The 25,409-nt window shown below is 38.0% G+C and overlaps 1 non-coding gene across 1 annotated transcript; it reads right to left on the reverse strand.

Annotated features, from left to right (window-relative positions):
- Window positions 1-16,250: 16,250 nt before the first annotated feature.
- On the reverse strand, window positions 16,251-16,353 carry LOC132651617 (U6 spliceosomal RNA). Its single transcript, XR_009589202.1, has one exon. It is a non-coding gene; the product is annotated as a U6 spliceosomal RNA (small nuclear RNA).
- Between the last annotated feature and the right edge of the window lie 9,056 nt (window positions 16,354-25,409).

Consider the following 25,409-nt stretch of genomic DNA (forward strand, 5'->3'; position numbering starts at 1 on the left):
AACTCAGGTTCAGAATCACCTTGCTGGTATTTAGTCTAGCAAAAACTTCTCATTGGTCATGTTAACAATGAGAAATAAGATCCATGACATAGCATCTGCCAAGAAACCTAGGTTAGAATTGGCCAATACAATCTGGGATATATTTCCTAGCCTCAGGAGACACTTTCCATCCCTTGACTCTGTGCTTAAGTGGGGACTGACATTTTTGAGCATGGCAGGTATGAGTTTGTTTTCCTGTGCCTTCATTCCTTGTGTGTTACAGTTCCTTCTCCAAGAACTTCAACGCATGCAAGTGCAGTTGCATGAATTTAAATTAAAGATCTCTAACAACTTCATTTGATATGGAAGTAAGTCAATGATGGGTAAGAATAAATTGTGGTTTTCCAACTTAAAACATAGGCTCATAAAAATCACATCCAAGACCTTGATGAAAAGTAAGGAAAAATGCACATTTCACCAATCTAAGAAAGGCTTCTCATAAAACAAAGTAAAGAGAACTGAAGCAGTCTGGTAATTAGAATTTTGTATCCTGGCCATGGCAGAAGAGGGTCTTATCTAAGTTCCATGTCTCAGAGACAGTCCTCGTTCATCTCTGCAAACAGGGTGTTCTGAGCATGGGAAGTAGATAACTAGCTCCCTGCAACCTTGGGAACCAGAAAGCAAAAGTGGTGTAATCTTGAGTGAATTCCTACTTGCTTTACAAGGTAAGACAAATGTATTGCTACTGTGAAAAAAATTTGCTTCTACCCTTTGCTTTATAATTATTGTCTGCATGTTCAGTAAATTGAGATTTGAACAGGATTCAGTCTATTCTCCATTCTTCCTATCTATGTCCACCATTTCTCTCTTTCATGAGGACCCTGTTAGACTATACAAGAACTGTCAGGTAACCATCTTGTTTACCTGCTCTTAAAGACCCAATACCCCAGAGAACCCTAGACCCTGCCAGCCTATTATCTCAATAAGACTGTGAAGTTTCTTTTACTCCATACTCCAGTAACTGCTCAGTTCAAAGTCACAAACTAGTACATTTCAGATCCAGTAACAAAGTAGGAGACCACCTTTTCATTTGGTATATTCCTCTTGATCCTCCATCACTTTTTATCTTGACTACTTAGGAAGCTATCCATTTAAATAAATATGAAATATTCATTTCCTATTTGACATTGTCACAGAGGTAAAGAGAAGTAAAGGTGTGGGATCTGGATAAAAGGATGAGATAAAGGCTTGATGAGTTTCACAAGAAAAAGTCAAGTGTGCATAGGATCAGAAATACTGAACACTGAGGAAAGTTGGTTTACTCATCTAAATGGAAATCTTAAGATTCTCTCAGGTGCTCAGTGGCTGATAGGGATAATGATGCCATGCAAAAGATGAAAGCCAGTAAGAGTTTCAGGAGCCAGGTGTTAAAAGGTTCAAGTGGACAGCCTGAGTGACAGTAAGGCTGAGCAGTCCTTCATGCCTCATTATGGGCATCTGAAAGCGCACAACCTAGAGATGACAGTTCCTGTTTCCATGAGTCTTATTTCATCAAAAATGTCAGATTTCTTTCAAGTGGTCACAAATAAAATCACGTGTCCTTGACATGTGAGATTCACATTATCACAGATTCCATTAGTTTTTGTTAAATGCACAGATATGTCTTCAGTCAATGAATTACTTATTGGGAAAATATTCCTTGAACAAGGCACCTCTCTGAACAAAATGCGTTTAATTGGGACCTTGCTTGTAGTTTTACAGAGACTATGCATGATGTCATATCATCAAGAAGTTATCTTGTAGTCCTTGAGCAGAACTGAGAGCTTTTCATACTGAACCACCATTGGCAGGCATTGACAAGGAGACTGAGTGAGACAAAGAGAGAAAGTGCTAGAGTGACAGATTCAGGAATAGAGAAATCTATACTGACAGAAAAAAAACAGATATAAACTGAGAGACTGACTGACAGAGATTCCCTTCTTTCTGTTCACTTTTATTGGCATATCAACATCACAGCACATACTCCTATCATATAACTCCAATATGAATTACATTATCTAACAAGGCCATATCTCCTAACCCTTCCCAGGCATTTCTTCACTGGGGACTAAACCTGTAAATAGATGAGCTTCAATCGTCTTGCAATTCAAATCACCAGGAAGTGGAAGAAGATGGAGCGACCTCTAGGATAAAAGAACATAGTTATTCTGATAGTTTGCCATACAATACAATGATTAAAGACATAGAAACTTCCAAAAACTAAAGAACAGGACTGACAGTTTCCTTTGTGGAAAATGTGGAATATTTCCATAACAGAGTTTTATTCAGCTAAGAAAATGACATCATGATATTTTCAGGCAAATGGATAGAACAAGGAGAATTCATCTTGAGTGATGTAACTAAAATGCAGAAAGAAAAATATAGTATGTATTCACTTATTAGGAGGTCTCTAAATAGTGGGGGATGAAATTAAAATAGACCATCTATTGTGACTAAACCAGGCTTCCACTAAGGGGATTGAGTGGCAGTTAATTGTGTTGTTGTGCCACGGCATCCTACAGAATATTTTGAGCAACCCCAGCTGTTTTATTAAAATATGCTGCTTTCTGCCCTCACCTGATAGATCAATGCCATGTCCTTGGATCCAAAAAGATGCTTTCTTCTGCATAAAATGGGATTGCAAACAGAGACACACAATCTGATATCATGTAGAGAGAGAGACATTGAAAGACCCAGTTCTAAATGGGATTTCCATATTAAATTCTCCCTCCTCTCAGAGCTCTGAGAAGTCTGCAGGAGAGGAGGCAGGAAGAGGATCATAAGTATAGAGAATTGAGGACACAATCAGAACAATGCCCTGAGAAACAGGCAGAAGAGGAAGATAATGCAGCCAACATTGATGAGACCTGATATGCTAGAGTCAGAGAGAAGCAGGAGGAGAACGTCCACTATCAGGGGGATTTTGGAAATTACAAAGGCATAGAATAAGGAGGCTTTGTGGGACTGGAAGGAAATGAGTGAGGGGTCAGTAGAGGGGATACAATGCAAACAAATCATAATAAATACATACATACAGAAAACTGTGGTGAAGGTGATGAAGGATAGGGCACTCAGAACTGATGGCTTCTTCTTGGGGGTAGTGTCAGGGTTTGTCAAGGATAAACTCAGTTTTCTTTAAGGGACTTGGCACTGAGACTCTGATCATGTTCCAGTAAGTATATGAACAAAACATACTCTAATTGATTTATTTCAAAGAAAAAAAAATAGTGTGACACATGGGTAAGAATTTGAACATGGGAGAAATTAAAAAGGAGTGTAATATATATTATCTGGAATTTCCATATAAGCAATAAAAATAATATATTTACAACTTTTACAATGACTTTTAAAATGGAGAAAAAAATTCCACTAAGGAAGGCAGATTTTGACTTTGAATTGCATGCTTTCCAGGAACTCATTATATAGCAGAGAATCCTAGCCATTTAAATAGTGGTTAGCCTGCCACTTCAGACTCAATGAACTCAGGAAGCACTGCTGAACAAGCAGTCCTGGCACTAACATTAAATTTAGAGAGTTTGTCTGGAGGATCATAATTGGAACAATAGTTGTTCCTGTGTCTTAGGCATGTAACAACCACATTTCTCTGTCATGAAGGCTCAGTTTTGACTGTAAAAGCCAAGAAAAGAAGGGTTCCCTACACACTGCTAGTCTATTATATAAATAAGAATGTGCATTTAGTGAGTACATGAATAACTGCTCAGTTCAAAATTGCAAACTAGGAATTTCAGATCCAAGAGCCCAGTAGGAGACCACATTGTCATTTGGTACATTCTTCTTATTCCCACATTACTTTGAAGCTTCCCTACATAGGAAGCTGTCCAAATAAATAAACATTAAAGTTTCATTTCCTACATGGCATTGTCACAGAGGTAAACAGGAATAAAGATGTGGGATCTGTATAAAGGGATGCGATAAAGGCTTATTTGGGTTCACAAGAAAAAGTGTGCACAGGATCAGAGATACTGGACACAGAGGAAAGTTTGTTTACTCATCTCCATGGAAACCTCTAGATTCTCTCAGGTGCTCATTGGATGAGCGGGAGATGATGTCATGAAAGAGGTAATAGCCAGTAAGAGTTTTAGGAGCCAGTTATTAAAGAGGACAAGTGGACAGCCTGCTTGAGAAAAAGGCGGTGCAGCCCTACATGCCTCAATATGGGCAACTGAAAGCACACAGCCCAGAGATGACAGTTCCTGTGTCCACAAATCTTACTTCAGCAAAAGTGTCACAATCTTTCAAGTTGTAACAAACAAAGTCACTAGTCCTTGACATGTGAGTTTCACATTATCACAGATTCCATTATTATTTTTTAAATGCACAGATCTGTCCATAGTCAGTGAATTATTTACTAGGAAAACACTCACTGACAAAGGCAATTCTTTGAACAAAAAGTGTTTATTTGCGACCTTGCTTGTATTTTTACAGAGACCATCTTGGATGTTATGTAATCAAGCATTCATCTTGTTGTAGTCCTTCAGCAGAACTGAGAGCTTTTCATACTGAACCAAAAGCAGGAGGAATAGAGTTAGAGACTGAGAGAGACAGAGAGAGAAAAAGGTAGACAGAAATAGAGAGACTGAGACCAACAGAATTAAAGATATAAAGTGACAGAGACCAAGAGACAGTGGTCCATTCTGTCTGGTCACTTTCATTGGTATATTAACCTCAAATCACACCTTCTTATAATATATCACCAAAAATAATTATATTTTATTCAATATTTTTTATTTAAAATTTTATTATTCATAATTTATTCACTTTGTATAACCCCATAAACTTCTCCTTCCTCCTTCTCTTTTGTCCATGCATGCCTCACCCCAAGTCTGCTGAATGGGGAGGGCTTCCTCTCATTCCTTCTGATACTAGTCAGTTAGCTCTCATCAGGAGTGGCTGCATTGTCATCTTCTGTGGCCTGGCAAGGCTGGTCCCCCATCAGGGAGAGGTAATTAAAGAACAGGCCAATCAGTTCATGTTAGAAGTAGTCCCTGTTCCCATTACTATGGAATTCACATGGACTCTGAACTGCTATGGGCCACATCTGTGCAGGGGTTTTAGGTTATCTACCTGCATGGTACTTGGTTGAAGTATGAATCTCAAGGAAAGACCCCTTTGCTCAGATTTTTTTTTTGTTCTGTTGCTCTCCTTGTGGAGTTCCTGTCCTCTCCAGATCTTACTGTTTCCCAATTCTTTCATTAGATTCCATGCATTCTGTCAAACAGTTGTTCAAAAGTCTCAGCATATGCTTTGATAGGTTTGCAGGGGAGAGCATTTCCATCTGTGGCAGGCTCCTAACTTATATTGTGTTTTCTTCTTCTTCTGATGTCTGTCATATTTGTTTTGAGAAGGGTTTGAGAATTTTAGCCAGAGTCCTCCATCTTCATTAGTTTCTTTAGGTGTACAGATTTTAGTAGATTTATCCTATATTATAGGTTTATATGAGTGAGTATATACTGTTTGTGTCTTTCTGCTTCTGGGATAGATCACTTAATATGATCTTTCCCAGTTCCCTCCATTGACCTGCAAATGTCATGATTTTTTTTTTTTATTGCTGAGTAATATTCCATTGTGTAGCTGTACAACAATTTCTGTATTCATTTTTCAGGTGGGGACATCTGAGTTGTTTCCAGCTTCTGGCCATTAGAAAAAGAGTTGCTATAAACATAGTGGAACAAATGTCCTTTTGTGTACTTGAGCCTCTTTTGGATACATGCCTAGAAGTGGTATAGCTGGATCTTGAGGAAGCACTTTTTCTAGTTGTCTGAAAAAGTACCAGTTTGATTTATAGATTAGTTGTGTAAGTTTACATTTTTACCAGCAGTGGAGGAGGTTCTCCTTTGTCCACAATATCTCCAGCTTTTTTTGTCTCTTGAGTTTTTTATCTTGGCCATTCTAATGGGTAAGATCTCAGGATCCTTTTGATTTGCATTTCTTTAACGGCTAATGAAGCTTAGCATTTCTTTAAGTGTTTATCTACCATTCAGTATTCCTCTATCTAGAATTCTCTGTTAAGCTCTCGTCCCCATTTTTTAATTGAATTACTTGATTTGTTGCTTTTCATCTTCTATAATTCTTTATATATACTGGATATTAGCCCTCTGTCACACAGAAGGTTGCTGAAGATTCTTCCCAATATGTAGGCATTCATTTGTTTGGATGACTGTGTCCTCTGCTTTACAGAAGCTTTTCAGTTTCATGAGGTCCCATTTATTGATTGTAGCTCTTAGAGCCTGTGCTGTTGGTGTTCCATTCAGGAAGCTGTCTCCTGTGCCAATGAGTTCAAGGCTCTTCCCCACTTTTTCTTCTAATGGATTTAATGCGTCTGGTTTTATATTGAGGTCTTTGATCCACTTGGACTTTAGTTTTGTACAGGGTGATAAGAATGGATCTATTTACATTTTTCTACATGTACACATAAAGTGGGACCAGCATCATTTGTTGAAGATGCTTTTTTTTCCCCATTGTATGGTTTTGACATCTTTGTCAAAACTCAGGTGTCCAGAAATGTGGGTGTTTATTTCTGAATATTCTATTAGGATCTATTGATCCACCATTCTGTTTCTATTCCAGTAACATGCAGCTTTTATTACAGTTGCTCCATAATCCACCTTGAGATCAGGCGTGGTGATACATCTGCGAAGATCTTTTATTGTAGAGGATTGTTTTAGCAATTCTGAGCTTCTTCTTCTTTTTTTTTTTTTTTTCTGTATGAAGTTGAGAATTGCCCCGACCCTCGGAACCTAGTTATTCGTGGGGGTAAAGGGGGTTGCAGCCTGTAAAAGATGAGCAGGAGAAAGGAAGGACTCAAGCAAATGTGCACTTGTCAAAAGTCAAATTTTATTGAACCGAAGTAGGCTTTTAAGGCCAACCTTACATAGGGGCGGGGCAAGGGAGGAGCGCAGTGTAGAATCCTTTTTACTCATGGATGGGTAGGTTGGAAAGGCACACTTTAGAGCCTCTCAACTCAGGGAGGGGCAGGGAGGAAGTTACAAAATCTTCTTGGCCCGGTGCCTGGAACACTTTGCAGTTATTTTAGGAAGTCATGGTACAGTTAGCACAATTCTGCAACTGTCAAGCAGGATGTTGGTCAACCAGGTGCAGCAGGGTGGGGGGAATGAGAAAAGGTCAGAAGTTTCTCAGGGATTGTCTCCAACAGAGAATTTTTCTTTCAAGGTCTGTAAAGAATTGTGTTCATAAATTGATTGAAATTGCATTGAATTTATATATTTATTTGGTAAGATGGCCATTTTTACTAAGTTAATCCTTCCAAGCCATAAGAACAGGAGATATTTCCCTCTTCTGATATCTTCCTCTAATTCTTTCTTCAGAGACTTGAAATTATTTTCATAAGACTTTGACTGTTTCAGTTAGGGTCATACCAAAGTACTTTATGTCTTTCACCAAATAAAAGAACACATCAACATTATCATCCAGTATGACAATGTAGGCTTCATTCCAGGTATGCAGGGGTGGTTCAGTATATGGATATTCATAAATGTGCTCCAACATATTTTTTAAAAAGGAAAAAAACCACATGATAATCACCTTAGATGATGAAAAAGCATTTGGAAAATCCAAACTGCATTCATATTTAAAATATTTTAGAGATCAGGGATAAAAGGCACATATCTAAACATAGTAAAGGCAATATAAATCAATCCTATAGCCTACATCAACCTAAACTGAGAGAAACTTAAAGCAATCCCACTGAAATGTGGGACAAGGCAAGGCTGCCAATCTCTCCATATCTCTTTAACATAGATCTGGAAGTCCTTGCTAGAGCAATTGAAGGAGATCAAAGGGATATAAACAAGAAAGAAAAAAGTCAAACTATCACTATTTGCAGTTGATATGATATTATACCTGACTGACCCCAAAAATTCTACCACAAAACACCTACAGATGACAAACACCTTCAGCAATGTGGCAGGATACCAAATTTACACACACACAAAAAAAAATCAGTGGCCCTCCTGTATACAGAAGATAAAAGGGCTGAGAAAGAAATTAGGGAAAAAAGGAATTATATTATCTTAAAGGACAAACTTCCTAACCCTAAGAGAAATTTCCTCACTAGGGACTCCACATGTAAATAGATGGACTTCAAGGGGACATTGCAACACATATCACCAGGAAATGGAAAAGATGGAGCGAATTCAAGGCTAAAAAAAATATAGTTATCCTGAAAGTTTGTTATTCAATACAATGATTAAAGTCCCAGGAAATCTCAATGACTAAAGAACAGGACTGACAATATCCTTCAGGGAAAACATGGAATATTTCCATAATGGAGTATTATTGAGGTAAGAAATTGAGAACAAGATATTTTCAGGCAAATGGCTAGAACCAGGAAAAAATCATCCTGGGTGAAGTAACTAAAATGCAGAAAGACAAATATGGTGTGTATTCAAATATTAGGAGGTCTCCTAAGAGTTGGGAATAAAGTTCCAATAGGGCATTAATTCTGACCAAACCAGTCTTCCATGAGAAAGATTGGGTGGTAGTTAATTGAATTTTTTGGGCCAGGGCATCCTATAAAAATTTTGTAGCAACCCAGGCTGTTGTTATTAAAATATGTTATTCTCTGCCAGCAATTGATAAATGAATAAAATCCTCTTGGATCCAAAGAGATGCTTCCTTCTTCCTCAAAAGTGATAGCATTCAGAAACCCACAGCCTGGCATTATGCAGAGAGAGACCTTAAAACACCAGGGCTAAAAGAGATTTCACATTGAAGTTCTCCCTCCCTTCAGATCTCTGGGAGGCATGCAGGAAAGGAGGCAGGAAGACTGTCCTAAATAGAGGGAATTGAGGACACAAGAAGACCAATGCCTTGATAATTAGCCCTCAGAGAAAGATAATGCAGCCAGCCTTGGAGATCTGATGAGCTACAGTCAGATAGAAGGGATAGGAGAATCTCCCCAATCAGGGAACTAGAGAAAGGGAATAGAGGTAGAAAAAGGAGGATGGGTGGTACTGGAAGGAGACGAGGGAGGAGGCTACAGAGGGGATACAATGTGAACAAATCAAAGTAAATTAATACATTAGAAAAACTGTGTTCAATGTGATGAAGTACAGAGCTATTCAGGACTGATGGCTTCTTCTTGGGGGTGGTGCCAGTATGGGGCAAGGATGAACTCTGTTTACTTTAAGGGACTTGGCACTGTGAATTTTATCACATTCCAATTAGTATATGAACAGCACATAGTTGAATTGAAGTATTGTAATATTTTTTTTTTATTTTTTAGTGTGATATATGGGTAGGAATTTGAACCTGGGAGCAATGGAAAAGGAGTGTAATGTGTATTATATGTAATTCTCACATAAGCAACAAAAATAACATTTTTGCAACATTTACAAAGACTTTTAAAATGGAGAAAATATTCTGCTAAAGAAGGGTAGAGTTTGACTTTCTAAGGCATCATTTCCAGGAACTCATTAGGTAGCAAAGAATCCTAACCATGCACTAGTTGTTACCAGCTACCTTAGACACCATGAGTTCAAGTCACACTTTTGAACAAGCAGTCCTGGTTTTAACACAACATTTAGAGGTTTTGTCTGGAGGACCACTGAAAGAAACACAGCTGTTCTTGTTTCCTAGGCATATTACATGGACACACTTCTCTATCCTGAAGGCCCAGTTTTAAAGGTAAATCTTTCAGAACCAGAAATATTGGTCACTGACCACTGAGTAGGAGAGAGTTACCAATCCTGCCAGTTTAGGGAAGGCAACCCTGCTTGTAGAGGTTTACCAACACTAGTGTGGAACATCATTTGCTGTCAAATAATAATTTGTTGCCCCTCAGTTCTCCTTTTACATTACAGATCTTTCTATGTGTCAGCCACATGAATCCAAGGAATTGTCAGTTTTTTATCTCTTTTCCATGCTCTTAAAGAATCAATATTCCAGGGAACCCTAGACCTTGCCAGGCTATTATATCAATAAGAATATGAAGGTACATTTAGTGAGTATGGGATTAACTGCTCAGTTCAAAGTCACAACCTAGGAAATTTCAGACCGAAGACCACAGTAAGAGACCACCCTGTAATTTAGTCCATTCCCCTTAATCCCACATGACTTTGAAGTGTCCCTTTTTAGGAAGTTGTCTAATTAAATAAACATTAAAATATCATTTCCTACCTGGCATTGACAAATAGGTAAACAGGAGTAAAGGTGTGGGATCTGGATAAAGGAAAGAGACAAAGACTTATTGTGTTTCACAAGAAAAAGTCCCATGTGCAAAGGATCTCTGAACACTGAGGAAAGTTTATTTACTCATCTCCATGGAAACCTCAAGATTCTCTCAGTTGTTGATTGACTGGAAAGGTTAAAGGTATCATGAATCAAGTGAGGCCCAGAAAAGGTTCACAAGCCAGTTATTAAATAAAAGGCCTAAGTGGATAGTGTGCTTGTGAGAAATGCTGAGCAGTCCTACAAGCCCCAATCTGGGAAGCTGAAAGAAAACAACCTAGAGAAGACAGTTCCTGTGAATAAGACTCTTAGTTCAGAAAAAATGTCATGTATTTTTTTCAAGTGGTCATTAATAAATCACGTGTCTTTGACATGTGACTTTCACATTATCACAGATTCTATTATTAATTGTTAAATGCACAGATATGTCTCAGACAGTGAACTACTTAGTGGGAAAATGCTCCCTGACCAAGGCAACACTTTGAAGAAATAGGATGTTAATTGGGACTTTTATTATATTATTTTCAGAGACTATCCAGGATATCTTGCAAGGAAGCATTCATTTGTAGTCCTTCAGCAGAACTGAGAGATCTTTACACTGAACCACAAGTGGTGGGCACAGAAAGAGAGACTGAGGGAAATAGAAAAAAACAAAACAAAACAAAACAAAAAAACCTAGAGAGACGGAGACAGATAGAAACAAAGATATAAAGTGATAGAGACCTAGAGACAGAGACTCAGTTCTCTCTGGTCACTTTCATTGGCATATCAACCTCAAAGCACAACCTCCTATAATATAATTCCATTCCAATAGGAATTATATTATGTAACAAGGCCATAGATCCTATCCCTTCCCAGGCATTTCCTTACTAGGGACTGAACAAGTAAATAGATGAGCTTCAAGTGGACATTTTAATTCAAATCACCAGGAAGCAGAAGAAGATGGAGGGACTTCTAGGCTAAAAGGAGATATTTATCCTGATAGTTTGTCATTCAATACATTGTTTAAAGACCCATTTACTTCCCAGTTCTAAAGAACAGGACTGACAATCTCCTTTGGAGAAAATATGGATAATTTCTATAAGTGGTGTTATTCAGCTAAGAAAATGACATCATCATACTTTCAGACAAATAGATGGAACCAGGAAATATCATCATGGGTGAAGTAACTAAAATGCAGAAAGAAATATATGGTGTGTAATCACTTATTAGAGGAACTCCTAATAGTGGCAGATAAAATTCCAATAGTCCATCTATTGTGACCAACCTAATCTTCCACTAGAGAAATTGGGTGGCAGTGAATTGAGTTGTTGGGCCAGGGCATCGTATAAAAATTTTTAAGCAACCAGGGCTGTTGTTAATAAAATATGTTGCTATCTGCCCTCAACAGATAGATCAGTGCTATGTTCTTGTATCACAGAGATGGTTCCTTCTACCTCAAATGGGACTCCTTGCAGAGAGCCTGTTGTATGTGACTATAATGTTTACTCTTGATTTATCTTCTGGTAATTCTGCTGTTAGTCCTCAACAGCTCTATACCAAAATCTCTACATGAGACTGGGTTTATTTAGTTAACCTAAAATAAAATGCTGGCAATAGTTGTCCATCCTAAACTTCCAAGCCCTCATAGTTTCCTAACATTTAGATTTCACCATAGTATACCTGATTTTTGTGATATATTAGGTCCAGTTCATCTCTCCATGTTGTGGTTCCAAGATCTGTCTGCCAGCTCTCTTTCCAAGCTCTCCTCTTGCTCCTTCTCCTCCCACTCATTTTGTACCCTCTGTCTCCTCCCCTCTTTCAAGTACTCTGGCTCCTCCCTTTGCATAATATTATGGCCGATTGTGTTATTTTGGCCTGTTTACCCACAGTTGAGACAGGAAGCTTAGAATAAGTATCACAATGAAATATCCAGATTGCAACTAGAGAGTGGGGAGAGAAATAAGCATTTGAATGAACAAGGGTAAAGGGTATACATTTCAAAACAACATTATACCAAAAAGACCCACAGTCTTATATTATGCAGAGAGAGACCTTAAAACACACAGCTCTAAATGATAATTCCCTATAAAATTCTCCCTCAGCTCATAGCTCTGGAAAGCCTACATGTGAGGAGGCAGGAAGTATGTATGTCATAAGTAGAAAGAATTGAGAACACAAGAAGAAAAATGCCCTGAGAATCAGGCTGCAGAGGAAGATGATACAGCTAGCTTTGATGTGACCTGATAAGTTAGGGTCAGTTAGAAAGGGGAGGAGGACCTCAACTATTAGAGAAATTTTAGAAATTGCATAGGGGTAGAAGAAGGATGGTTAGTGGGACTGGAAGGAGAAGAGGAAGGGGACAGCAGAGGGGATAAAAATTGAACACAGCTCTTCCTAATAAATAAATACATGAGAAAAACTGTGATCAAGGTGAGGGAGTATAGAGCTCTTCAAGACTTATGGCTTCTTCTTGGGGGTAGTGCTAGGGTATGAAAAGGATGAACTCAGTTTTCGTTAAGGGACTTGGAACTGATACTATGATCATGTTCCAATGTGTATGTGAACAACACATACTTCACCTTATTTATTTTAAAGGAAAAATGAATTTTAATGTGACACATATATAGGAATTTGAACCTGAGAGCAATGGAGAAGTGTAATGTACATTATATGAAATTCCCACATAATAATTAAAAATAATATGTTGGAAACTTTTACAATGACTTAACAGGCAGAAAAGATTCCTCTAAAGGAAGGCATAGATTGACTCTCTAAGGCCTGATTTCAGGAACTTGTTATGTAACAGAGAATCCTAGCCATGAATTAGTGGTTATCCATATACCTAAGACCCCATGAGCTCAGATGGCAACTCTGAAACAATCAGTTCTGAAACTAACACTATATTTAGAGGGTTTATCTGGAGGACCACAGCAGGAAACACAGCTACTGTGGTGTCCTAGGCATATAACACTGGAAAACTCAGGACCAGGACGGTTCCTCACTGACCCAAGAATAGGATATAGCTGCCTATCCACAAAGGTCATTCAAGGCAACCCTGCTCATAGAGGGTTGCCAACATTAGTGTGGAACAGTACAAGCTTTCAAATACTTTATTAACCATAGACCATACCAGCCTATTGTTTAAATAAGAATGTGAAGTATATTTAGTGAGTATGCCAATAACTGCTCAGTTCAAAGTCACAACCTATTGGAAATTTCAGATCCAAGACGACAGTACAAGACCTCCTTGTCATTCTATAGATCCCCTTAATCCCACATCATTTTGAAGCTTTCCTACTTAGGAAGCTGTCTAATTAAATAATCATTGAAATTTCATTTCTTACCGGACATTGTCGCAAAGGTAAACAGGATTTTAGGTGCAGGATGTGGATAAAGGGATGAAATAAAGGCTTTTTGTATTTAACAAGAAAAAGTCACAAGTGCACAGGATCAGAAAAACTGGACACCAAGGAAAGATTGTTCACTCTTCTCCATGGAAACCTCAATATTCTCTCAGGTAATGATTAGCTGAGAGTTAGAATGATGTCATGAAACAGTTGAACGCCAGTAAGAGATTCAGGAGCCAATTATTATAAGGGCCAAGTGGACAGCTGGCTTTAGAGAAAGGCTAAGCAGCCCTAAAACCTCAAACGGGGCAGCTTAAAGCAACATTCTAGAGATGACTGTTCTTGTGTCCAAGACTCCTAGTTCAGGAAAAGTGTCACTTATTGCTTTCAAGTGGACATTAATAAAGTCAACTGTCCTTGACATGTGACTTTCACATTATCACAGATCCCATTATTATTTTTTAAATGTACATATATGTCCTCAGTCAGTGAATTACTTCCTGGGAAAATGCTCCTTGACCAAGACAAATCTTTGAGCAAAAATAGTGTAATTGGGACCTTGCTTATGTATTTACAGATTCCATCCATGATGTCACCTCAGGAAGCAGTGGTCTTGTTGTAGTCCTCCAGCAGAACAGAGAGCTTTTCATACTGAACCACAAGTGGCAGGCAGATGGGGAAAGCTAGAAAGATAAATACAGAAAAATAGAGACCAAGACTGACAGAAACAAAGATATAAAGTGACAGAGACAGAGACAGTCTCCAATCTGTTAGGTCACTTTCATTGGCATATCATCCTCAAAGGACACCCTACTACAATAAATCTTCAAAAGGAATTATATTATCTAACAAGGCCATACCCCCTAACCGTTCTCTGACATTTCTTCACAGGGACTCCTTTTTTTTTTCTAGGGTTTTTACTTGAGCCAATAAGATGCTTGAATGAGATGTGTCGAATTTCTTCTTGAAAGAACTTAGTGCTATGAACTTTCCTCTTGGCACTACTTACATGTGTCCCATCAGTTTGGGTATGTTGTGCCTTCATTTTCGTTGAATTCTAGGAAGACTTTAATGTGTTTATTTATTCCCTGACCCAGCTGTTATTTAGTAGCAAGTTGTTAAGTGTCCATGTGTGCGTAGGCTTTTTGTTATATCTTTTGATGTTGTAATCAATCTTTATTCCATGGTGATCAGATAAGATGCAAGGGAGTATTTCAGTCTTCGTTTATCTGTTGAGGCTCACTTTGTAACTAACCATTTGGTCTAATTTGGAGAAGGTTCGATGGGGTGCTGGAAGAAGGTAAATTCTTTTGTGTTTGTGTTTAAGTTCTGTAAATGTCTGTTAGGTCCACATGATTCATGACCTCTGTAGATACATTGTTTAATTTCTGTTTTGTTGACCTGTCCTTTGTTGAGAGAGGGGTGTTGAAGTCTCCCACAATAATGTGTTGGGATCTCTGTGTGGTTTATGTTTTATCAATGTTTCTTTTACATATATGGATGCCCTGGTTTTTGGGGCATAGATATTCAGGATTGTGATGTCTTCCTGGGGGAATTTTCCCTTGATGAGTATGAAGTGTCCTTCCCAATCTCTTTTGATTAATTTTGGTTATAAGTCTATTTTATCAGATATTAGGATGGCTACTCCTGCTTGCTTCTTGGGTCCATTTGCTTAGAAAGCAATGTTCCATGCCTTTACCCTCAGGTAATATCTATCTTTGTGACTTAGGTGTGTTACTTGTATGCAACAGATTGCTAGGTCTTATTTATGCATCCATTCTGTTAGTCTGTTTCTTTTTATAGGAGAATTGAGTCCATTGATGCTGAGAGAGATTAATGAGCAGTGGCTATCTTTATTTTTGATGTTGGCTGTTGTAGTAAGTTTGTGTGCTTGGTTGCTTTTTGTTTTACTGTAGTGAGGTTAATTATTTCTTCTGTTTTCTTGAAAGTAGCTAGTTCTTTTGAGTTCTATTTTTCCTTCTAGTATCTTCTGTAATACTGGATTTGTGTGTAGGTATTGTCGAAATTTGTTTTTGTAATTGAATATCTTGTTTTCTCCATCTATGAGGACTGAGAGTTTTGCTGGGTATAGTAACCTGAGCTGACATCTGTATTCTCTTAGGGCCTGCATGATATTCAACCAGGCCTTTCTGGCTTTCATAGTCTCTGTTGAGAAATCAAGTATGATTCTGATGGGTTTGACATTATAGGTTACTTGGCCTATTCCCCTTGCAGGTTTTAGTGTATTTTCTTTGTTCTGTATACTCACTGTTTTGATTATTATGTGGCAGAAAGATTTTCTTGTCTGGACTAATTTATTGGGTGTTCTGTAGATCTCTTTTATTCTTATTGGCCTCTCCTTTAAGTTGTGGAAATTTTTTTCAATGAATTTTTTTGAAAATATTTTCTGGGCCTTATAGGAGTGAATCTTCTTTCCCTCTATTCCTATTATTCTTAGGTTTAATCTTTTTATGTAGTCTTGAATTTCTTGGACAGTCTGTGTTAGGTATTTTTAGATTTAACATTTTCTTTGAAAGAAACATCAATTTCTTCCTTTGTACCTTTGACTCCTGAGATTCTTTCTTCCAGCTTTTATAGTCTATTGGTTATGCTTAGCTCTGTAGTTCATGTTTTCTTCCCTCAGTTCTTCCTCTCCTCAATTTTCTTTACTTGTGTTTTCTTTAATTCTCCCCCCAAAATATGGAATGCTACAGGAATTTGTATGTCATACTTGTGCCGGCGCCATGCTAATCTTCTCTGTATTCTTCCAATTTCAGTATATCTGCTACTGAAGTGACCACCACATAATTCCTTCAGGTGGTCATGTGTCCTTGACTTATGAGTTTCACATTATCACATATTTCATTATTGTTTGTTAAATGCACATATATGTCCTCAAAAATGAATTACTTACTGTGAAGATCCTTCCTGACTAAGGCATATCTTTGAACAAAAAGCATTTAATTGGGACATTATATTTTTTAAAAGACCATTAATGATGTCACATCAGCAAGCAGTCATCTTGTTGCAGTCCTTCAACAAAACTGAGAGCTTTTCTTACTTAACCACAAGCAGTAGGCAGAGAGAGGGAGACTGAGAGAAACATAAAAAGCTAGAGAGATAAATTTAGAAATTGATAGATGGAAAAACAACTCTATAAAGTGAAAGAGTCCTAGAGAATGAGACTCTATTCTCTCTGATCACTTTCTTTGGCATATCAATCTTAAAACACAGTCTCCGATAATATAAGTGCAAAAGGAAATTTGTTTTTTAAATGTTATTTTAATTTTTATTAATTACACTTTATTTATTTTGTATGCTAAAATAACCCTCCTCCCCTTCCAATCCAACCTTCTCTTCCATTTTTCCATGCCTGTACCCCCACAAGTCCACTGATAGGGGAGGCCTTCCTCTCATTCCTTCTGATCCTAGTCTATCAGATTTCATCAGGAATGACTGCATTCTCTTTGTCTGTGGAGTGTTAGGCTACTCCCCCATTAGGGTGAGGTGATCAAACAGCAGACCAAATATTTCAATTCAGAGGCAGTCCCTGTTCCCATTATTCTGGAACTCACTTGGATACTGAAATGCAATGGACTACATCTGTGCAGAGGATCTAGATTATCTTCATGTGTGGTTCTTGGTTGGAGTATGAGTTTCAGGAAAGACCCCTGTGCTCAGATTTTTTGGTTCTGTTAACTCTCCTTGTGGAGCTCCTATCCTCTCTAGATCTTACTGTTTCCCACTTCTTTCATTAGATTCCATGCAGTCTGCCTTACAATTGGCCATAATTATCAGCATTTGCTTTGACTGTGTGCAGGACAGCGCCTTTCAGAGGCCCTCTTTGGCAGGCTCCTAACTTGTTCCCTGTTTTCTCCTCCTTCTGATGTCCATCCTCTTTGCCTTTTGGGATGGGGATTGAACATTTTAGCTAGATTCCTCTCTCTTGATTAGTTTCTTTAAGTGTACCGATTTTAGTAGTTTTTACTAGTCGTGGGTATTACAAATACAGCTGCTACAAACATGGTTGAGCAAATGTCCTTATTGTGTACTTGAGTGTGTTTTTGATATATGCCTATGAGTGCTATAGCTGAATCATGAGGCAGTGCTATTCCTAGTTTTTTGAGAAAGCACAAGATTGATTTCCAGTGTGGTTGTATAAGTTTACATTCATGCTAGCAGGGGAGGAGTTCCCCTTTGTCCATAATCTCTGAAGCATGTGTTGTCACTTGATTTTGATCTGCATTTCCTTGATGGCTAATGATGTTGAGCATTTCTTTAAGGGTTTCTCTTCCATTTGATATTCCTCTATTAAGAATTCTCTCTTTAGTTCAGTTACCCATTTTTTAATTGGAGTACTTGATTTTCTTGCCTTTCAATTTTTTTAGTTCTTTATATATACAAGATATTAGCCCTTTGTAATATAGAGGCTTGATGAAGATTCTTTCCTGATCAGTAGGTATTAATTTTGTTTTGATGACAGTGTCCTTTGCTTCAGTTTCATGAGGTCCCTATTACTGAGTGTTGCTCTTAGAGCCTGTGCTGTTGGAGTGATAACTATGGATGTATTTGCATTTTTCTACATGTAGATATTCCAATAAGAATAGGACCATTTGGAGAAGATGATATCTTATTTCCTTTGTATGATTTTTGCATCTCTATCTAAACTCAAGTGTTCATAAATATATGGCTTTATTTGGTTACATTGATCCAACATTCTGTTCCTATGCCAGTACCATGCAGTTTATATGACTGTTGCTCTATAGCAGAGCTTGAGATCAGGAATGGAGATACCTCCAGAAGATCTTTTATTGTAGAGGATTGTTTCATCAATTCTAGTTTTCTAGTTTCTCCATATGAAGTTGAGAATGTCTCCTTGAGTGTTTGTAAAAAATTGCATTGGTTATATGATGGGCATTGCAATTGTATCTGTAGATTGCTTTTGGTAAGATCTCCATTTTTACTGTTATTCCTGCCAAGCCATGAAAATGGGAGATCTTTCCATCTTCTTCTAATTCATTCTTCAGAGACTTGAAATTTTTTCATACAAGTCTTTGACTTGTTTGGTTAGGGTCATACTAAAGTACTTTATGTCTTTGTCTGAATATAAGAAAATATCATAGATATCATCCACTATGACCAAGTAGGCTTCATCCCAGGTATGCAGGAGTGGTTCAATATATGTAAATCCATCAATGTGATACATCATATTAAAAAAATGAAAGAAAAAATACACATTACAATCTCCTTAGAGACTAAAAACACATTTGACAAAATCCAACCTCCATTCATATTTAAAGTATTGAAGAGATCAGTGATACAAAGCACATATCTATATATAGTAAAGGCAATATACAGCAAACCTATAGCCAACATCAAACTAAACTGTAAGAAACTTAAAGCAATTCTACTAAAATCAGGGACAAAGCAGGGCTGCCCACTCTCTCCATATCTCTTCAAAATAGTTCTGAAAGTCCTTGCTATAGTAATAAAACAAGTAAAGATAATCAAGGGGATAGAAATGACATATAAAGAGGTCAAAGTATCACTATTTGCAGGTGATATGATTATATACCTGAGTGACCCTGAAAATTCTTCATGGGAACTCCTACAGCTGATAAACAGCTTTGGCAAAATGACTGGATACAAAAGTAAATTTAAAATAATCAGAAGCCCTCCTGAACACAAAAGACAAAATGGCTGAAAAAGAAATTAATGTAACAAAAGGAGTTATATTATCTAACAAGGCCATACACCTAATGCTAACCAGCATTTCCTCACTGGGGACTAAACATGCAAAGTGGTGAGCTTCAAATGGATTTGCAATTCAAATCACCAGGAAGTGGAAGTAGATGGAGGGACTTCGAGGCTAAAAGAACATAGTTATCCTGATAACTTGTCATTCAATACAAAGATTAAAGTCCCAACAACTTCCAAGGACTAAAGAATTTGAACAGGACTGTCAAATTCCTTTGGGAAAAATGTGGAGTATTTCATAATGAAATATTATTCAGCTAAGAAAATGACATCATGATATTTTCACACAAATGTTTTGAACTAGGAAAAATCATTCTGGATGAAGTTACTAAAATGTAAAAAGACAAATATGGTTTGTATTCACTTATTAGGAGGTGACCTAACAGTGTGTGAAAAAGTTTCAAAAGGCCCTCTATTGTGAAAAATTTTGTCTTTCACTAGAGGAATTGGGTGTCAGTTAATCAAGTTGTTGGGCAAGGGCATCTTATGGAATTTCCCTATGAAATTCTACCTTCCCTCAGTTCTCTGCTAACCCTGCAGGAGAATAGGCAGGAAGAGTGTCCTAAGTAGAGGCAATTGAGGGCACAAGGAGAACAGTGTCCTGAGAATCAGGCCTCAGAAGAAGCTGAGGCAGCCAGCCTTGTTGATACCTGATAAGGTAGGTTCAGATAGAAGGGGGAGGAGAAACTCCCCTATGAGGAACTAGAGAAAAGGCATAGGGGTAGAAGGATGGTTGGTTGGTGGGACTGGAAGTAGGAGAGGGAGGTGTCAACATCGGAGATACAATGTGAACAAATCATAATGAATAAATACAGCAGAAAACCTGTGATCAAGTTGATGAAGTATAGACCTCTTCTGAACTGATGGTTCTCCTTGAGGGTGGTGCCAGGGTTGGGCAAGGTTGAACTCAGTTTTCTTTAAGGGGTTTGGCACTGAGATTCTGATCATGTTCCAATGAGTATATAAAAACATATACGTGAATTGATATATTTTATAGAAAAAAAAATAGTGTGACACATGGATAGGAATTTGAGTCTGGTAACAATGGAAAAGGGGTGTAATGTATGTTACATGAAATTCCCACATAATCAATAAAAATAATATGTGGAAATCTTTTACACTGACTTTTAACATGGAGAAATGATTCCCAGATAGACTGCCAGCATAGTTTGATTTTGTAAAGCATGCTTTCCAAGAACTCATTATGTAGCAGAGAATCCTAGCCATGAACTACTGTTTACCCAACTACCTCAGACCCTATGAGCTCAGGTAGCACCACTGAACTATCAGTCCTGACCCTAGCACTATATTTATAAGGTTTGTCTGAAAGACCACAGCAGGAAACACAGCTTCTCTGTATTCTAGGCATATAACCCTGACCCATTTCACTCTTCTTAAGGCCCAATTTTAAATGTAAACACCAGGACCAGGAGGATTCCTCATGGATCACTAGGTAGGACATAGCTGCCCATCCGGCCAGGTCAGGCAAGGCAACAGTGTTCATAGAGGTTTGCAACACTAGTATGGAACAGAACCAGTTGTCAAATAGTTTATTTCCCCCCATTTCTTCTTTTATACTCACACATTTTATCTTTTTCAACCAAATCAGTCCCAGGAATTGTCTGGTTTCTGATGAGTCTGGCATTGGAATTCTGCCTCCAAGTCTTCCCAGATGCCGATCTTATCTAAGTTATATATCTCAGAGACTGTCCTTGGTGGTCTCTGCAAGCTGGTTTTTCTGAGCTTGAGAAGTAGATAGCAAGTTCCCTGCAACCTTGAGAACCAGACAGCAAACTTTGTGTAACCTTGAGTGAATTCCTGGATATCTTGCCAGGTGGCACAGATGTGCTGCTTCTGTGAAAAAAAAAAAAAATTGATTTCTAACTGATGTTTGCTTGTTCAGTAAACTGAGATGTGAACAGGAATGGGTCTGGTCTCCATTCTTTGCCTCTCTGTCCCCCCATTTAAATTTCCTCTTTCAGATGAATCTTTTCTTTTGGGTATAATGTTCTTTTGAAATGTATACACTTTACCCTTGTTTATTTAAATGCTGATTCCCCTCCCCCAGTCTCTGGTTTCACCAGGATATTGCATTGTGATAAACAGGCCAAAAAAATAACAAAAACAAACAAACAAACAAACAAAAAGTAGCCACAGACAGGTGAGAGGGTAGTAGTTAGGCTGCAGGAATGAGTGAGAAGAAAGGGCAAGAGAGCTTCCAGAGAGAGCTGGAGGACAGATCTTGGAACTAGATGGACTGTACAAAATAGTTCACAAAAAGCAAGTATAATGGGTAATACCTAAATGTTAGGAAACTATGAGTGATTTTAGGTTTAGGAGGGAGTAACTCTTGCCCACCATTGTGTTCTAGGTTAACTAAATAAATCCTGTCTGTGTGTGGTGATTTGGTTATACAGTTGTTTAGGATTGACAGTAACTTTACTAAAGATAATTATTTAGTAAATTTTAATCTCACATACAATCCTTTTCAACAAGCATGAAGGATGATCAGTTGGCACCTCAAAAAGGGACATTGAAAAGGAGGGGAAAAGTGAGAACCACTGTTTTTTTGATCTCTGGATGCCTAAGAAAATATGTGCTTCATAATGACAGCCCATCACATGGAGGAAGACAAAGGTAGGCAGGCAGGTAAATCATGGGGCAGAGACATAGCAGGGAGATGTTCATGAGTACCTTAAAGTCAATGCTAATAAAAGAGAGGAATTGGGAGAAATGCCCTTATTCCCTCTAGTTTCTAAATGAAGTTTGTCCCTAGTTCCCAGCGGAAGGTACCATCAATCTGGAAACTTGAGAAAAGGAATCTCACAAACTAAAGAGTTACTTGGGGAAATTAAAGAAGCCAAAAAGGCAGAAAAAAGTACTTCTAAGGTTATTTCAAATGTTGATAAAGAAGCTCAAACAGATTTGTGAAATTTGAGAGCAGAAAATAATTTAGGAGTTAGATAGTGAGGATGAAACAGAGTCAGAGGAAGAAACTGCCAAGTCTCATAATTCTGACTGTCCTCCTATACCTTCTGCCCCCTTGGCTTTCCCTGCCACATGTGCAGGAGATACGGGACCACTGCAGGAGGATAATACTGTTCTCCCAGAGAAAGTCCAATTAGAAAGGGAACAAGTTCACTTAGTAAGGAAATAAGAGAAATTAAGATTACATAATAATAATAATAATAATAATAATAATAATAATAATAATAAAATTGGATTGATTGCACTGGTAAATTTTAGTCTGGTTTTGACTTTTAAAATTATAAATGTGCTTTATGATTTCACTCCTAAAGAGGATGTTTTGTTTTAATATTACAAAAACAAATTTAAAAAATATTTAATTGTTTAAAAACCAGGTACTGTGGTAGTTTTTTTGTCTTTGTCTCTGTTTTTTTTTTTTTGTTGTTGTTGTTGTTTGTTTGTTTGTTTGATGGTTTATTTGTTTTGTCTGTTGGTTTCTGTTTTTGTTTCTGGTTTTGGTTTGTTAACGAGTTCTGGGGAAACTTGAAGAGTTTCTAGTCTGGTTGGGGGAATCTGGAGGACCCTCCAATTCCCAGGGAAAAGACCTATAAAAGAGCTACTCCTTTGGGGAACAGGAGAGAGAGAGTCACTGGGACCCCACTCTGTGTGATAAGAGGGCTGCTGGAGCCTGATCACCATCTGGAAGCTGTGGAAAGGGCCATAGGAGCTCTGCTCCTTTTGGAATCTATGTGTGTGGAGAAGACTCATGAGGGGGTTCACTCCTTCTGAAAACTGTGGGACTTGTGTCCATTGGTGGCTGGTCAATTCCTGGAATTTGGGTAATCTGGTTACTCCAACATGACAATGTCGTATTTCTATGTTCTCTCTGTGTGTATGTTTGTTTGTAGACTTGGATATTTTTAGATATGAGACAATTTGTCTCAACACCTCTGAGTTTGGTCCTGGACAATCAGTGAAGATGACTGTTTATTGGGGGTATGTTCCTAACCCACTTCTACTACCTCCAATTTCCTGGGATTATCCAGAAGTCCTTGTTTATGTCAGCAACACTTGGTTTCTGGGTTTTCCTGCTTTTGAAGGAACAAAGTAAAACAGATTTAAAATTTCAGGAATAGGAAGAGGTCATCCTTTTTGCTTTACCAGAGAGAGTATTCATCAGGATTGCTTACCAGTCTCTTCTGTCCAGGTCATAGGTCAAAATTCCTACTACTCCCAAGTTGGGGTGGCAGCTCAAGCCTCCCTTTACAATCAGGCCAAGTGAAACATTAGAGGGATATTATTTTCCCTTCTTACAGGAGGTATGACAGTCTTACATCTCCAAGAGTTACACACCCTTTGAGAAAGGGCATAAATGCACTTGTCCTCAAATGATGGAACCTTGGACAAGATGCATCTGAGCAAAGCCCACCATCTATTCCTGGACAATGATGCTGCATGTACAGTCATGGACAGGACTGATCTATTACTAAGGGTATTAAGAACTTGGCTTCTGATAAAGCCAGTCAAAATTCCTTTGTTTTAGAAAAAACCTGTAAAGGCTGGAATTTGGAGGACTTCAAATAAAAATTGGCAAACCTATGACAGAAATTGGGGGCTGCCTTGGGATACATAGGCATTCTTTCTGGGAATGCAAGTAGTTTTGCTAAATTAATCAAGTATACTTCTGTTTTGGCATGTCTTAATCCTACTCATTTACTGCTAATTAGAAACATTGTAGTAACACATTTTAAGAACAATTATACCCATTCAATTGAATCTGTATATTTACATTCTTAATAAATGTGTTAGTGCTGATAATAATGCTTATTGTCATCATCATCATATATTATATTATATTAATAACACATATTATTATTAATAATCATTACTGTATTTCTAATTCATTATTATATTCAGGATTATTATATTATATATATAATTATATATCATAACATAATAATAATGCTGATTATAATGTTTCAATATTTCTTTTTTTATTTTTTTTCTTTATAAATTACACTTTACTCACTTTGTATTCCCCCTATGGTTCCCTCCCTCCTCCTATCCCAATTCCTCCCTTCCTCTACCCTCTGCATGCATGACTCTCCCCAAGTCCACTGATAGGGGAGGACTTCTTTTCCTTCCTTCTGATTCTAGTCAATTAGGTCTCATCAGGAGTGGCTGCCTTGTCCTCTTCTGTGGCCTGGTAATGCTGTTTCTCCCTCAGGGAGAGGTAATTAAAGAGCAGGCCAATCAGTTCATGTCAGAGACAGTCCCTGTTCCAATCAATATGGAACCGACTTGGATACTGAACTGCCATGGGCTACAACTGTGCAGGGGTCTTGGGTTATCTCCATGCATAGTCCTTGGTTGGAATAGCAGTCTCAGGAAAGGCCCCTGTGCTCAGATTTTTTGGTTCTGTTGGTCTCCTTATGGAGTTCCTGTCCTCTCCAGATTTTACAGTTTCCCACTTCTTTCCTAAGATTCACTGTACTCTGCCCAAAGGTTTCCCATAAGTCTCAGTATCTACATTGATACTCTGCAGGGCAGAGCTTTTCAGAGGTCCTCTGTGTCAGGCTCCTGACTTGTTCCCTCTTTTCTCCTTCTTCTGATGTCCAGCCTCTTTGCCTTTCTGGATAGGAATTGAGCATTTTAGCAAGAGTCCTCCCTCTTGATTTGTTTCTTTAGGTGTACAGATTTTAGTAGGTTTATCCTATATTATCTATATGAGTGAGTATATACTGTGTGCATCTTTCTGCTTCTGGGATAGCTCACTCAGGATGATCTTTTCAGGACCCCACCACTTACCTGCAAATTTCATGATTACATTGTTTTTTATTGCTGAGTAATATTCCATTCTGTATATATACCATAATTTGTGCATCCATTCCTCCACTGAGTGGCATCTGGGCTGTTTCCACCTTCTGGCTATTACAAATAAGGCTGCTTCCAGCATGGTTGAGCAAATGTCCTTTTTGTGTACTTGAGAAACTTTTGGATATATGCCTAGGAGTGGCATAACTGTATCTTGTGGAAGCACTATTCCTAGTTGTCTGAAAAAGCACCAGATTTCTTTCCAGAGTGGTTGTACAAATTTACATTTCCACCAGCAATGGAGGAGGGTTCCCC

The sequence above is a fragment of the Meriones unguiculatus genome (assembly GCF_030254825.1).
Source record: "Meriones unguiculatus strain TT.TT164.6M chromosome Y unlocalized genomic scaffold, Bangor_MerUng_6.1 ChrY_unordered_Scaffold_23, whole genome shotgun sequence".
NCBI classification, from domain to species: Eukaryota; Metazoa; Chordata; class Mammalia; order Rodentia; family Muridae; genus Meriones; species Meriones unguiculatus.